Source organism: Tenebrio molitor, chromosome 2 (assembly GCF_963966145.1).
Source record: "Tenebrio molitor chromosome 2, icTenMoli1.1, whole genome shotgun sequence".
Taxonomy (NCBI): Eukaryota; Metazoa; Arthropoda; class Insecta; order Coleoptera; family Tenebrionidae; genus Tenebrio; species Tenebrio molitor.
Window position 1 is genome coordinate 2629329 of NC_091047.1, and position 13265 is coordinate 2642593.

General features: G+C 41.1%; 1 protein-coding gene and 4 long non-coding RNA genes across 12 annotated transcripts in view; 3 read left to right on the forward strand and 2 right to left on the reverse strand.

The window, feature by feature from the left end:
• Positions 1–13265, reverse strand: part of LOC138122715 (uncharacterized) — an 84777-nt gene that overhangs the window by 35875 nt on the left and 35637 nt on the right. The window lies entirely within an intron of this gene.
• Dscam4 (Down syndrome cell adhesion molecule 4) overlaps positions 1–13265 on the forward strand; it is a 72676-nt gene that overhangs the window by 19642 nt on the left and 39769 nt on the right. The gene's annotated exons all lie outside the window — the stretch shown is intronic.
• LOC138123386 (uncharacterized) lies at positions 2324–2684 on the reverse strand. Its single transcript, XR_011156773.1, has 2 exons — positions 2585–2684; positions 2324–2531 (listed from the first exon to the last, which is right to left on the reverse strand). It is a non-coding gene; the product is annotated as an uncharacterized lncRNA (long non-coding RNA).
• LOC138123385 (uncharacterized) lies at positions 2933–4206 on the forward strand. The gene is made up of 2 exons (XR_011156771.1): positions 2933–3072; positions 3122–4206. It is a non-coding gene; the product is annotated as an uncharacterized lncRNA (long non-coding RNA).
• Positions 9438–10204, forward strand: LOC138124682 (uncharacterized). Its single transcript, XR_011157241.1, has 2 exons — positions 9438–9559; positions 9822–10204. It is a non-coding gene; the product is annotated as an uncharacterized lncRNA (long non-coding RNA).

Consider the following 13265-nt stretch of genomic DNA (forward strand, 5'->3'; position numbering starts at 1 on the left):
GAAATATATCAAATCTCATATTTCAAGTTGCCGGTTGTCAAGGGACGCGGGGGCGGACGCCCGCCGCCACATATTTCATCTCCAGGTTATTACCTCCGTGTACAAGTCGAAACTGATTCATTAGTCCATTATCGGGACGCGCACACACACGTACGCGGCAAGAGGGCGGTCGTTAAATTACAGACGTTCTTTGAAACGCTGTTTTCCCCTTAATTTAGCCGCATTGCGAGTCGTTCGCTCTAATGAAGAACAATTTTGTATTTTGTAATTGTATCCGCTTCATGTGTAACAACGCAATAACTTCATTTCAAATTCAAAACATCGCGCGCGGACGACGCGGGACGATATACCAAAGTCAGGTATGTAATAAGAACAATTTGCGAGCCGAATAAAATGTTGTAAACGGAAAATTCATGTAGATTTTTTACGACACGTTATATCACTCATGACGTTTCCTATTTGCGTTTAATAAACGTGTAACGAGACGCTGTGAAGCAGACCGTGCGCTCATTTCGGTCGGGTTTCAACTACGTGCGAATTCCGGCCCCCCTAACCGACACTTGACACTTATAGCGCTTGAGAGAAACATATTCCATAAATTTTTTATAGCAGATTCACAATCGAACGTGAACGATTCCGAGACAAATCACTCGGATCGCTTGACAGTTTTATGTCGCGGCGAGATCTATTGCGCCGTTCGCGATTTATCTAGTCGGGTAAACGGTGGAGAGGAGATTCTACCGCCAAATTTGCCTCTTCATTATGTTTCGCCTGTAGTGCGAAATTACGCCGAGACTCATCAATCACTCCTTCCGGTTTCGGGAAGTATTTTTTCGATTCCTTCAGCTGGACTGAGAGAAATGGCTGCCCAGTTGTGGAGCGCCTCAAATGGCCAGTTTACAATTACAGAAATTAAAAATATTAAAATGACGTTTACTTTAACGGCCGTCGTTAAAAGCAACGGCCGCGAAATTGGATTTCGCGGACTGTTTTAGGTACGCGAAGGGCTCATTTCGCGTACAGTTACATAAAAACAAATTTTATTCAACGTTACTTGATCCCATCCACCTGTCAGGTTAATTTTATTGTGTAGCATAAATCACGGGTGTAGTACCAAAGCGCCCCGTACTAACCCTTTCGAAGCGCTACCGTCGCCAGCGAGAATCTAATCGCTGGGCCCCTACCACCATCATCAGCTGCGCGCCGTCGGAGCGTGCCGGACCATCCCCAGCCAGGTTATAAAAGGGATGCACGCATGGACAAATCAATCATTATTCATATGATCATTAGAGCTCCCTCAAGAGTCTCACCACTAACCTTTGTTAACTTTGTTTACCTTTATGTAAATAAACCATTTACAACGCAAACATTGTTAAAAGTGGCGCCCAACGTGGGGCATAATGTTAAAATTGTAAATTATCAAAGCGAAAATGTTGCAACTGACCCCAATATCTCCCCTTATAATTTCTCTGTTGAAAAAAATTTTTTTTTAATCATAGTTACAATTTCATCAACAAAAACCGGTTAGAATAACCTCTCGATTTAACCACGTGTGAACTTCCAACTCTATCCCCCACCCCTTCCTGCCTGTGTCGACTTGTTAGCACCCCTGCGGCCCCACCCTAGGTGTAACAATCATTCTTATTTAAAGTCGCTCGGCGTCTAATAGTAATTTATCGCGTTTTATCACGCACTCCACTCCGTCTCCGACCCCCGCGGGGGTGCGGCCAAACTTTCGTCAAACGATCAAAGTTTGCGGACTTTTTAATCGCCCCGGTTGCGAAGTCATTAGCGGCCGTTTTAAATTTGACAGGGAGGCGTTAAATGGAGTTTTAACCGTGCCGTTTGATTTGTCGAACCGCAAAACACGCAACGTTTTGTAGCAGGTCAAAGTGCCACTATTCGTTTTGGCCGGGGTAGGAGGCCAAGAGGTCCTACTTATGCTCGCGGGACAATAAGATCGCTGTTCGAAGATCAGGAACAAGCAACACAACGCACGGCATATGACGTCGCGACGCGCCCACCCTGCCGTAACCTTTTTTGGGGACGCTCATTTCGAAATAATTCAGTTTGTTTGTGCCGTCAGTCAATTCATTTTGAGTTTATCGGTTCAGGGTTCATTTTTGTTTATCGGATCACTTTCAGTTTTATTTCGGTTTCGCTTTCAGTTTCACTTTCGGTTTTCGTTTGTTTCTTTCGCGGTTTCTTTAGAGTTTTCATTGTAGAGTCTTTGTGCCAGCCAGTTTTGGGGCGGCTGGAATCACACATGTTAGCCCCTAAATTTTAGGCTGAGGTGGCCTCACGCCTCTAGGCTGTCTAGCTGCGGCCTATCTATTCATCGTTCGCTTTTTTCTTCTTTCTCCTTTCCTTTTCCTTCAATCCTTCCTCTTCTTCTTCTCAGCTCAGGTAACCGTACGGCAAAGTTAATTCCGATTCCCTTTTGTTCCCGTGACTTGCCGGAAAGTTATCTTCTTCTCTTCTTTTCCCTAACCTTCTTCCTTCATCCTTGTGGTGTCCAACCTTTTGAGATCCTGCGGGAAATTGCCGTCAACATCTATCGTGTGTTACGCGTGGACTCACCGACACATTACCGCTTCGACATCCGGATTTTTCGATCGGTGAAGTCCAACGTAAACAAACCGGCGCCATGTTCGACCATCTGTCATTTAGCGTGCAAGTGTAGGATCGCCGGAAGTTGTCATCAAGATGCGCGGTCAGTACAATAACCGGGACGCCTTATCGCCCAACGGAATAAGGTCCAGATCTTTCGGGTTGATCTCCTAGAGCCGGGGGTAGCCAAAAAAAAAAAAAAACCGATCGCGAGCGGAAATTAAAGAGGACTCGGTCGGCGACCGCCGAGCGGGCGGCAGGTGCCGCAAGTCGCGAGCTGCGAATCACGTGCGTGGCGTTCGGGATCCGCGATCATCCCTGTGGGTGGATTGCCGAACGCCATGGCGCTTATCGTCCGGCGCTGCCAGCCTTCGGGGCCGTCGAGGAGCCCGAAGATTTACCGTTTTACCGTTTACCGTTTTGCCGTGGTCGAGAAACCCCTCGTCATCTAGCGAGATAGAGGTAATTATCCTTCATTAGCGAATTCACTTCACTAATTTTCGTCCGTTAGGGGTAGTTCGAGCCAGATTACCGTTACCGTACCGCGAAGGAGAACCGGAAAGTCCTCCTTCGAATTATCGAGAAGCAACCCCTTTCAGCGGAAAGGTAATTACCGAATCGATTGAGTTTCGCAACACTAACGACAATTCGTTAGGGGTTGTTCTTTAGGGTCAGCCGGACCAGGAACGTTGTTCTTTAGGGTCAGCCGGACCAGTCATCGTTATTTGGGGCGATAGTTCGGACCAGGAACGTTGTTCTTTAGGGTCAGCCGGACCAGTCATCGTTATTTGGGGCGATAGTTCGGACCAGGAACGTTATTCTTTAGGGTCATTCGTCGCCGCGTCGCTTTTAGGGTGATTGTTCACCAGGACTATCGTTATATGGGGTGATCGTCGCCACATCGTTCGTCAGAGTGGTCGTCGCCAGACCGCAAACCGTCCATTAAGGTCATCGGACCACGTACCGTTTCACCAAGGACTAAAGAAAATCGTCAAGGTCACACCACGTTACCGGCGTAAGATAAGTCGCACAATTTAATTGCGGATTTGCGAAAAATCAAAGAACGCCTCAAATATCCCGCTTCTCAATATTTAGAACCGTTTCAATTTGTAAAAATCTCGCATTTCAATAATTTCAAATTTTTAGAAAGACCTCACGAAGCTCAAGTTTTCAAATTTCACATTTCAATTATTAGTAGCAGTTCTTCTACTTCCAGTAAATTTGCAATTTTTTCAATTATAGAATCGATGTTAAATTAACGTTGTAAATTTATGAAAGCAGAAGACTGCGCTTCATTCTTGTTTCACGCATGCAACAGATTTTCCTTTCGTTTTTTTTTTCATCGGAGTTGTATTAATTTTAAGTTTATTCACAAATAAGTTACAAGGTCACCTGTAAAGGAAAGCTTTCTTGATAAGACCAGAATAAGGTATTGAATAAGATCATTAATGTGAACTGGTTCGAAATTTCAATTAACAAAATTACGTAGAGTAACGTTGCCAATTCCACGGACCAGTGCACACTTAAGTAAGCATTTCGAATTTCCTGGACTGTTGGACAAAAATTGAATAAACCAATTATTTAATTCGCAAGGAATTAAGTTCTTTCGTATTGACTCCGAAGCATCCGAGAAACTGAGCACTTGTCCCGGCAGCTGGACAAGCTTAACAACCAGCTCAAGACAATAGCTGCCTGGCGCCCATTTTTTTATAATCCGAACCCACGCCCTATGCCCCGAAAACCCCCTGAGAGCCCGGAGCTGTCACTGGCCAACTTTTGGTCACAGTTTAATCAAATCGAACCGAATCCGGGAAGAAGCGACCGGAGCGGCGATTTTTCCATTCGGGAGTTGCACTAATTAAATCTCCGCGCGCCAACCAACAACAACCAAATAAAAGGCCAAGTCGGTGCAGCTGCACACAGAATTCGCAATGGCGCAAGTGATTTTAACTTGGGACAGTTGGTAATCGTGTTTCGGAAACTGCAGTTCCACGACAAATCGCTCGTGCACAACTTGACGCACGGAAAAGTACCAGAAGAGTCAGCTGTCAAACGAGTGACAGTTGAGGCGAGGGTAATTAGGAGCGAGGTGAGCGTCTGGCTGTTTAAAAATGGCGGCGATTTAAAGACTGGGACCGTCCCTGGGTGCAATTTTTCTCGCGTAAACACACAAAGCGCGGCGAATTTCTCTTCATATCTCGTTATTACACCCTTAATAAACGACAAGCCAACCCCCGAAACGGCAAGAAGTTCGTAAACAGGCGACTTGATGCGACTGGTTGCCTACGCGCCGTCAAAAATCCACCCCGCCGAATATAGGCCACCTTTATCACGATTTCACCCCCATTTCCATAAGCAAAGTTTGCAGTGGCGGTGTGTATCGCAGCGTACCCTCTTTAATTGAACGCTCCACCACATTTGTAACGTTCTGTCAGACCCACTCATGCTTTCGCCGATGTTTTAGGTTAATGCCCGCCATCTTTACGCCTTCGCTCGTTATTTCCCTATTAGGGTGGCCGAAAATGCTGTGTCTACCGCGGAAGAAATATCGCGCTACAATTTTAATTTCACGCATCAAGTCTCGGGGGATAAGTGGCCGCCCGAATCCGGGCCTTCTCCTAAATATTAAAGGTAATGGGGGCGGCCGATCAGACGCACTAGTTGAGGGACGGCGCAATTTCCGCCTTTTAAAAATCTACTGCGGTTTCTTTTTCCTCTTGGTAAATAAATAAACCCAACTGCACAAGAGCGTTTGAGCGTTTTGCCCGTTTAAAATTAAAATTGTGTGTGGAGGAATCCATTGGGGAACAAAACGGAGTATTATAATGAGACGACCGCCACTTACGACCGCTCTTGTTTTCATCCCTCCGATTTGTTTTCATCCCCCGATTCGGATATTTCAAGCGGCGATGTGCAGCGTGTGGAACATCAATTGGTGGATGGTTTTGAATATTAAATGAATTGTAGAGCAAACATAATCCGAAGGGGTGTTTTCAAGTTTCACGAGGCCAACTATTCCCTGATAAATTTTTATCGCCTTGTTTACTGCGGCCATTTTGAACGGGCAAGTAGAAATTAAAGTAATTTTCACGTGAGCTGGCAACATCGACCGGAACCGGAAACACGGGCATTTTTTTTGAATAAATTTACAACGTAAACAACCACCGGCTCGCAATCGTTTTTTCTTCGAATTTGCAATTTTTATTAACGTTTTCGTAACACAATACGGACCAATCAAATAGAGAATCTCTTCAAATGGCCTGAAAGTGTTATCACCATCACGACGTGTTTCTACAACTGCGATGACGTTTGTAGCCACCTTACCCTTAAATTTAATTGCAAAAAGAAATGAAGCGTGTATTTTTAGCTCACAAATAACAAAATACATAAGTTAAAACTGAATAAATTAAAATAACTTTGCATTTACAAATTTCAAATTTTGTCCTGGCGCCTCCACCATTTCTAACACCCTCTCAGAAAGTTTCTTCACAATGAAAATACCCACTTACGCACAATTTACGAAAGATATTTGACATTATACGGAGCATTTACGCCTGTTCATTTAGACGCAAAAGATAAATATTTTGTAATTCAAGCAAATGTATATTTACGTTGAGTTAATATTAACTCTTCTTTGCCATTGTTCATTTCATTTAACTTTTACAAAAATTTCAGTTTAAAATATCATTTAAGCTGTAGATGGGAAAATTTATTTGTCGATGTTAGAAACCCACTTGTCATTAATTAATTTCAGTTGACAGATTTTTACAAAAGAAAACAATTTGCATGAGAGATTGGGATCGAGACTGATGTGTTTGTAATTTCATTTCTTGTCACGACTTGTTGTGATTTACATTCGCGACGTCAAATAATAAATATTAAATTAAAGACAGACAATGTTGAAATTCAGTGTGTGGCAAACACTCGCATAAATTTAAAATGTCGGCGGCAGTATTTGACTACCATGTAGAACATCTCCTTTTATTATTCCCCGATTGATTTATTTAAGTGTTTGGTTATCGAGATACTCAAAGGTGAAAAGAGATCGTAATAATTTTTATTATCTTGAATTTACTACTATTGGGGAAGTTTTGTAACTATGAAAGTCTTAACAACTTTACGATACTTGAGAGAAAGAGATCGATACGATCCTGAAGTTTTCTGTTGGATTCAAATCAGGAGATTGTGGAGGTTAATTCATATAATGGGCTAAATCAAAATTAAAAAAAAAACTGTACATTATAGATACTACTGTGAGGATTGAATCCAAGAAAGCGTATTGTTCAATTTCTAACACTAATCAAGAAAACGTCAATTCCGTAAATTGGTGGATGCGCCGGGATATTTTAATATATATATTTTTACCACAATACTCTTTATTGGAATAAAATGTTTATCAAGTAGGTATCTTGAAGTTTTAATAACATTACAAGGAAAGATCAGTGCGAGCCCATAAGTCTTCTGTTGGATTAAAATCAGGCAATTGTACCGGCTAAATTTGATTGAACCCCAATTTTTAACCTTCCCGAGTTTAGCTAATGCGTTGTGACGCAAACTCGAGTGGGACCTTTACGTTTCACTTGATTCAAACTTTTCCAATCAAACCCATTTTTATTAGAGAAAACTCAAACTTGCTCATGCGTAAATTTCCTGCAAATTCTATTTCTCGCCGAATTACCAAATTCCTCATTTCATTTCGAAGTACTCACTATTATCACTCGTGCCATTGTCCTGACACATTTAAAAAAGAGAAAAAAACCTGTCCACTACTACTGCTGCATTTTCAAACGAATTTTTATCAGAACGATCTCTCCGTTGCATTCCGAACTGTCCAAGTACGTTCCAAAAACGTAAAAATATTCAGTACCGTGTGACAGATGCGTTGGGCGCTTCGCCTAATTATTTATTAAATTTTTTTTCGCGAAAACTTCAGCAAATTCGTGCAAGTTTTACATTGAGATAATTACTCCGGATGGGCTCATTAGTGCTCCAGATGCGGCGCCTTATTAAAATATCAGACGAACTAGTTGCAACGCTTAAATTACCGCGAGCACCCTCTCCAGAAAACGACGCAAAAAAATTCCCACCCCACTCGCGGACTTTCGACGTCGAAATATGTTTATTACTCTTCCGTGCATAAAGAGAGGACCGCCCAGAACGTAAAGTAGTACAAATTACACGTTATTGAAGGCAATGGCTGCGGAATAAGCGGCATTGTTCGCTAATGGAGTCATCGAAAGCATCCTCATCTCTGCATAGCCGAAACGTATCCTAATTGCTCCCAATCTTGGATTTCGTCTTTTGTGTTCGATTTTTCGAGTCCGGGCAGGCTTGAAGAGACGCGATTCCATAAATGCTACTCTCGATGATTTAACATTGGTAATGCGTGTTCGAAAAAAGGGCGAGCCGGCGATAAACCGTGTAATTTATTCCCCCACACATATATTTACAGTGTATTTTGATCGGCAATTTTAATCTCATCGCGCCCGAGCCCCACTGTGGAAGCAATTTTAATTTTTTTAAGTAAACAACCTAATGGACTCGCTAATTATAAATCGTGGGGTCGTTACTCGGACAATACGGACCAATTTACGACCGTTTAGACGTTGTTCTCGTCTCGATTTAATTCACCACCACACTTCTACCCGTGAATCCGTGACTCAGCTTAATAAATCCATCTCCTTATGATACACAAGAGCTGATGACTCCTGCTGCAGCGCCCGTAAATATCGACGTTTCTGGCAAAATTTAAGACCACTTATCAGTTTTCGCCCACCTATGCGATCGCGTTTTGAAAAATGCGCCGAAGAGCCCCGCCATAATTTCCTCTTTATGTATCTCTCCGCTCCATTTGTTTTTTTCGCAGCAAACGAGAAGATTTGTTTAGTGACTATCATGCTTTATCGGCGAGGGCTCGCTTATTTATTAAGTCTATAACGCTTCCCGTGGGAGCGTCTGGATGTAATCGCGCCGCCCCGACTCCTCGCCCCGCCAAGAAACGTAATTGCTCCCCGTTACACCTTAATTGTTATTATTTTTGATGGGAACATAAACAAAATTAATTATTTATCGAAAACGTTGATGAAACAACAAAGCGAGCGGGCACAATACGCCCCGAAAACTAATTTGTATTTACAAAGGATGTCGATGAACGTGAACGCGAACGTTTCACATGACGGGCGAATATTTTTCCGTATTAGTTCTATTTTGTGCTAGTAATTAACTGGCGCACCTTTGATTACGTTCCGCGACCAAAACAACTTTAAAAAATTACATTCGAACAGAACAAACGACGAGCGTGATGGAGGCGAAGGTGCGAGGGGCACCTGCACGAAGAAAATACTCGATTAGTTATTCGAAATTGCGCTAACAACGCTCGTAATTAAAAACAAAGCTCGTTTCGTTCGGTTTTCAAAATGGTCATTGTTTTTCTTCGGAACAATTCAAAACACTCATTTCATTAAATACGCAACGCGATTGACCATATTCTGTCGGAGCGACAAATGACAGAATCCAAACTCTAATATTCAATCAAATTTGTATTTTACACTCCGAAAACTATTAATTATCACACAAAATTAAACACTTTTAAATCTTCCATTCAATTACTCTTGACATTTGCAAAGTGTCATTGACACTTTAACCTACTCACAACTTAAACTACTGCTTTCACAAAATTACTGTAAATTTTATTGATCACACAAAAGACAAATATTAAAATAATATTGCAAAGCTTTTTCGCGTTTTATTATGCAGCGAAACCTAATTTGATACGAAACTACGTACAAATATCTTAGATATTCAACTTGTCGGTAGTTTAATTACCCGGTAGTTCTGTTGTTCGAAGTAGTCCACGTTGAATGTCGGCGTTTAAATTAATTTTGCAACTAGGGTAATTTGAAATTAACATCAGCTGAACGGGGCCCTGGTGTGTTTGTATTTACTTAACGTAAGTTAAGCCTAGAATTTATTCAAATATTTCAATTTGTTAACACACCGCGTGATCCCAATAGCAAAAGTGAGGTTAGGGGTGGAGTTTATGTTTACTTTGTTTACTCTTACGCTGTTAGGTTGGCATTTCTGCGCGCCGTTATGGGACGCAGACATTTCAAAAATGCGATTTTAAAACATTCCATGCTGTGTGTAACAAATTTGATTTTAATTTTCTAATTTAATGAATACCGTGAGCTTTAATTATTGTTGCTTTCTAGTGAAACAGAAGTTTAACCTCGATGTCTAGCTGTCAGCTCATGAAAAACTTTTGTTGAGCGAGTGAACGCCCATTGTTCAGACATTATTGGAAAAAGAACAAAAAACGAGGTGAAATGAATAGACCTGGGAATAGTCAAGAGTGGAAAGAAGAATTTTGAAATATTTTTACAATTTGAAGGAAAACATCAAAGACACAACAAGGCATGAGAGATATGTTTGTCTAATGAAAATATTCTTTGAAGTTAGTTTTAATGTTAGGCATGGCAAAGAAAACCGCAACCGTTACCGACTGAGCTCATGTTACACGAGGCAGAAAGTGGTATTTATCAAAACATGAAACAAACATAATTAATACGTTGTTGATCATTAATAGATAACAATATTATTGTGTTTCTTTGTGGGAGAAGTATAGAGTATTTGAATTTACGAAAATGTGGGAAACTTTCGATTAAAAAAAATAATGTTGGTAAAGTTTCTTGATAGAGGTTGGCAGCATTTTTGGCAAAATCCCCAAATCTAGTAATCCACACGACAATCGTTGAAATTAATATATTCCAGATCAATTCTCGAAGTGATTTATTTGGGCAAATCAGTTGGACTACATCTGTATTGGATGTTTAATTAGTGATCGAGCCGGGTCCCTGGCAGCACTTGAGCTTTGGAACTTTACGCCGCCGCCCCCGAGGTGCTATATATTATCGATAACAATCACGATCTATGATGGAGCGTGCCTGAATATTACACTTTGATTAAAACTCGTTCCCGTGAAGTGGGGATCTCGTCGGGCAAGTTCATAAATTGCGAATGTACAACGGCCGCGAGGGGGCCCCCGTTATTATTTCGCAGCTGAATGGAAGAAGTGCGACCGGAGCAACCCTATATTTCATTCCGGGGCTCGATTTCAACGGGAATCCCCGCAACTGCACGCCAGATAAGAAACATTCGAGAATTCGAGCCGGCCCAGAAATTACATTCAATTAGCGTCGGCACAAAGGCGATCGCGGGGGCTTCGAGAATTTATCGACTAATTGGGTTTTTATGGCGTCGGGAAAAATGAAACGAAACAGCGGAATTAGAATAATGGAAATTAAATGAAAAAGTAAAGAGTGCGCCGGTCCCTAGACATGTTTTAGTAATATCGTCCGGAGTGCGGAGGCATTTTTATCCCGGCGCATCCACCGTTTCATCCTTGCCATTAAGTTGTTTCGGCAGTGGCGGAGTGCATTTTCTAGTTTGGGAGTAATTTACGGCGAACAGAAATTTATTCGGAATTTCCCCGAATAAAATTAAGCGGGAGATTTAAACCGCCGAAGATAAATGGCTCGAATGGCATCTGAAAGTCTAGAACGTGGCTACATCACGAGTTCCAAACATTTATAGCCGCCAATAAAGCATTCCCGTAGGCTCAATATATTTACACGACCGGTTTGCTCACTTTCTTCCCTCCGAACGCCCATCAATCCGCGTCGCCCAACAATAAAAAAATCACAACGGCCGGATTAAAAAAATTATTAGCCCTTTCGAGAGGTCGCCACAGGAACAGTAGTTTCACGCCTTAATTAACGCACTTTGATGTATTTCCGACCTGAAATATTCAACCGTGTATTAAATAGCCGCCACCGGCGCAAAAGGCAAAAGCATAACACAACGCACCCCGTACAGAAATGCACCATCGCTACTCACACTCTTTCAATTTATTTTTTAGGCACCTTTAATGAAAACGGTAATTTTACGTATTCACAAACGGACGAAAAGTAACTCTTTTTTGGACGCTGACCGTGGCGCCATCTGTTGATCTGTTTAGTAAGTTAGCAACGAAACCGACAAAATCGATAATTGTTCTGTCATCATCAATTATGTAAATAAGTATCTAATCGTATTGCAAATAGTAAATTTCTGGTTTTGTTGGCAAGTTGATAACAAACACTATCAAAAAATAGCTTTGTAGTTCGTGTGGTCGTCTAAAAAATGTAATTTTCTGCCAAAAAGTGCCTTTTGTCTTCGTCTGTTTTCAAGCCTCGGTTGCGCCTCGGTCAGAAAACTTAAACGCAGACGAAAAACATGCACTTTTTGACCTTGACACACAAATAACTATTGAAATAGATTGTTTTTAATTCTCCCCGGCGCATCCACCATTTAAATCAACTGTACTACATGTTTTAAAATTGAATTGAGTGTAGGTGCCGCTGCAAGACTTCAGCGTCGGTGTTTACTGTCGAATTATGTTCAGTTCTTAATCAGGATGGAAGTTTTGTTTAAAATTTAAACGAGAATGCTTTCATAGGTCAAACTAATTTAGTTTGTTGGCTGTACGTCTGGCGCATTAAAATTATTACAGGCGATGTTTAATGCGGAATTTAAACAGAACTTTGACTCGCGGTATTATTCGAGCCGTGATTTATGCGCCAGTTGAGCAACGTGTTTTGTCAGCTGCCAATTCCTTGTTTATGTCGGAAAAATCGAAAAATGGCTAAAAGTAAAGGTAATAAATCAATGTTGCCAGACCATCGCGTTTACATATGAATACAGAGCGATCGCAAGATTAGGCGATACCATTCCAATATTTTAAGAGATTCATTTTGGCTTTTCAGACACGTGAAATATGGACGTCTATTTTTATTGCGAGAGAAAAATGTACGAAAAAAAAAATCTTGAAAGCGTGTTTCCGCCGATTAGTTTATTTAGTCGTTTGTTGGCCAGCTTTTAATTAAGTTTAACTTTCTGACAAACCACCGGACGCCATATTGCTCTTGCTTGCACTGACACGATCACCACATTTGTTTGTTTTACGATCACAGCCTCCTGCTGCCAAAATCTCATTCTATTTACCAGAAACGAACAAAAAGTAGCAAATGGTTCTTAACTGACGATGCTACTTGTGCTTTCCACATCTTTGTCTCATATCAAGCATATACAACGTGTCTCAGAAATAAGGACATTAATTTTAACTGGTAATAGAACTCGTTAATAGCAACGATATATTTGAATATATTTTTTTCCTAAACCTTACTTGCTTCGCCGATGACGATAAGCGAAGAACAAAAAACACGCAAGAAATTCAAGAAAACTTTCACTTGTTTTTTATTAACTTAAGCACAGCGGCTAATTATTGCGCCCGTTGCTGTGACCTATAATGATAAGGGTGGAGGAAAAAAAGGAAATCATTTGGTAGATATTAAATGAAAACAATTTTAATAATACATATTTTAATCACCTATACCTAAAATGACAAAATGTCTCCTAAAATTAGTGTATTAATCATTACAAGAAGTGTTCAAAGTGACCGTCGTTATTGTCAATACAATACTGAAGGCGCTGACGAAATGATTTTCTTCCACTCTTTCTAGAATGCCTCTGTTATTATTATTTAAAAAATAAAATGTCACCGACCTGCGTTTAGTTGCCCACTAAACAACCAAAAGACATCAATTGGGACCGAATAG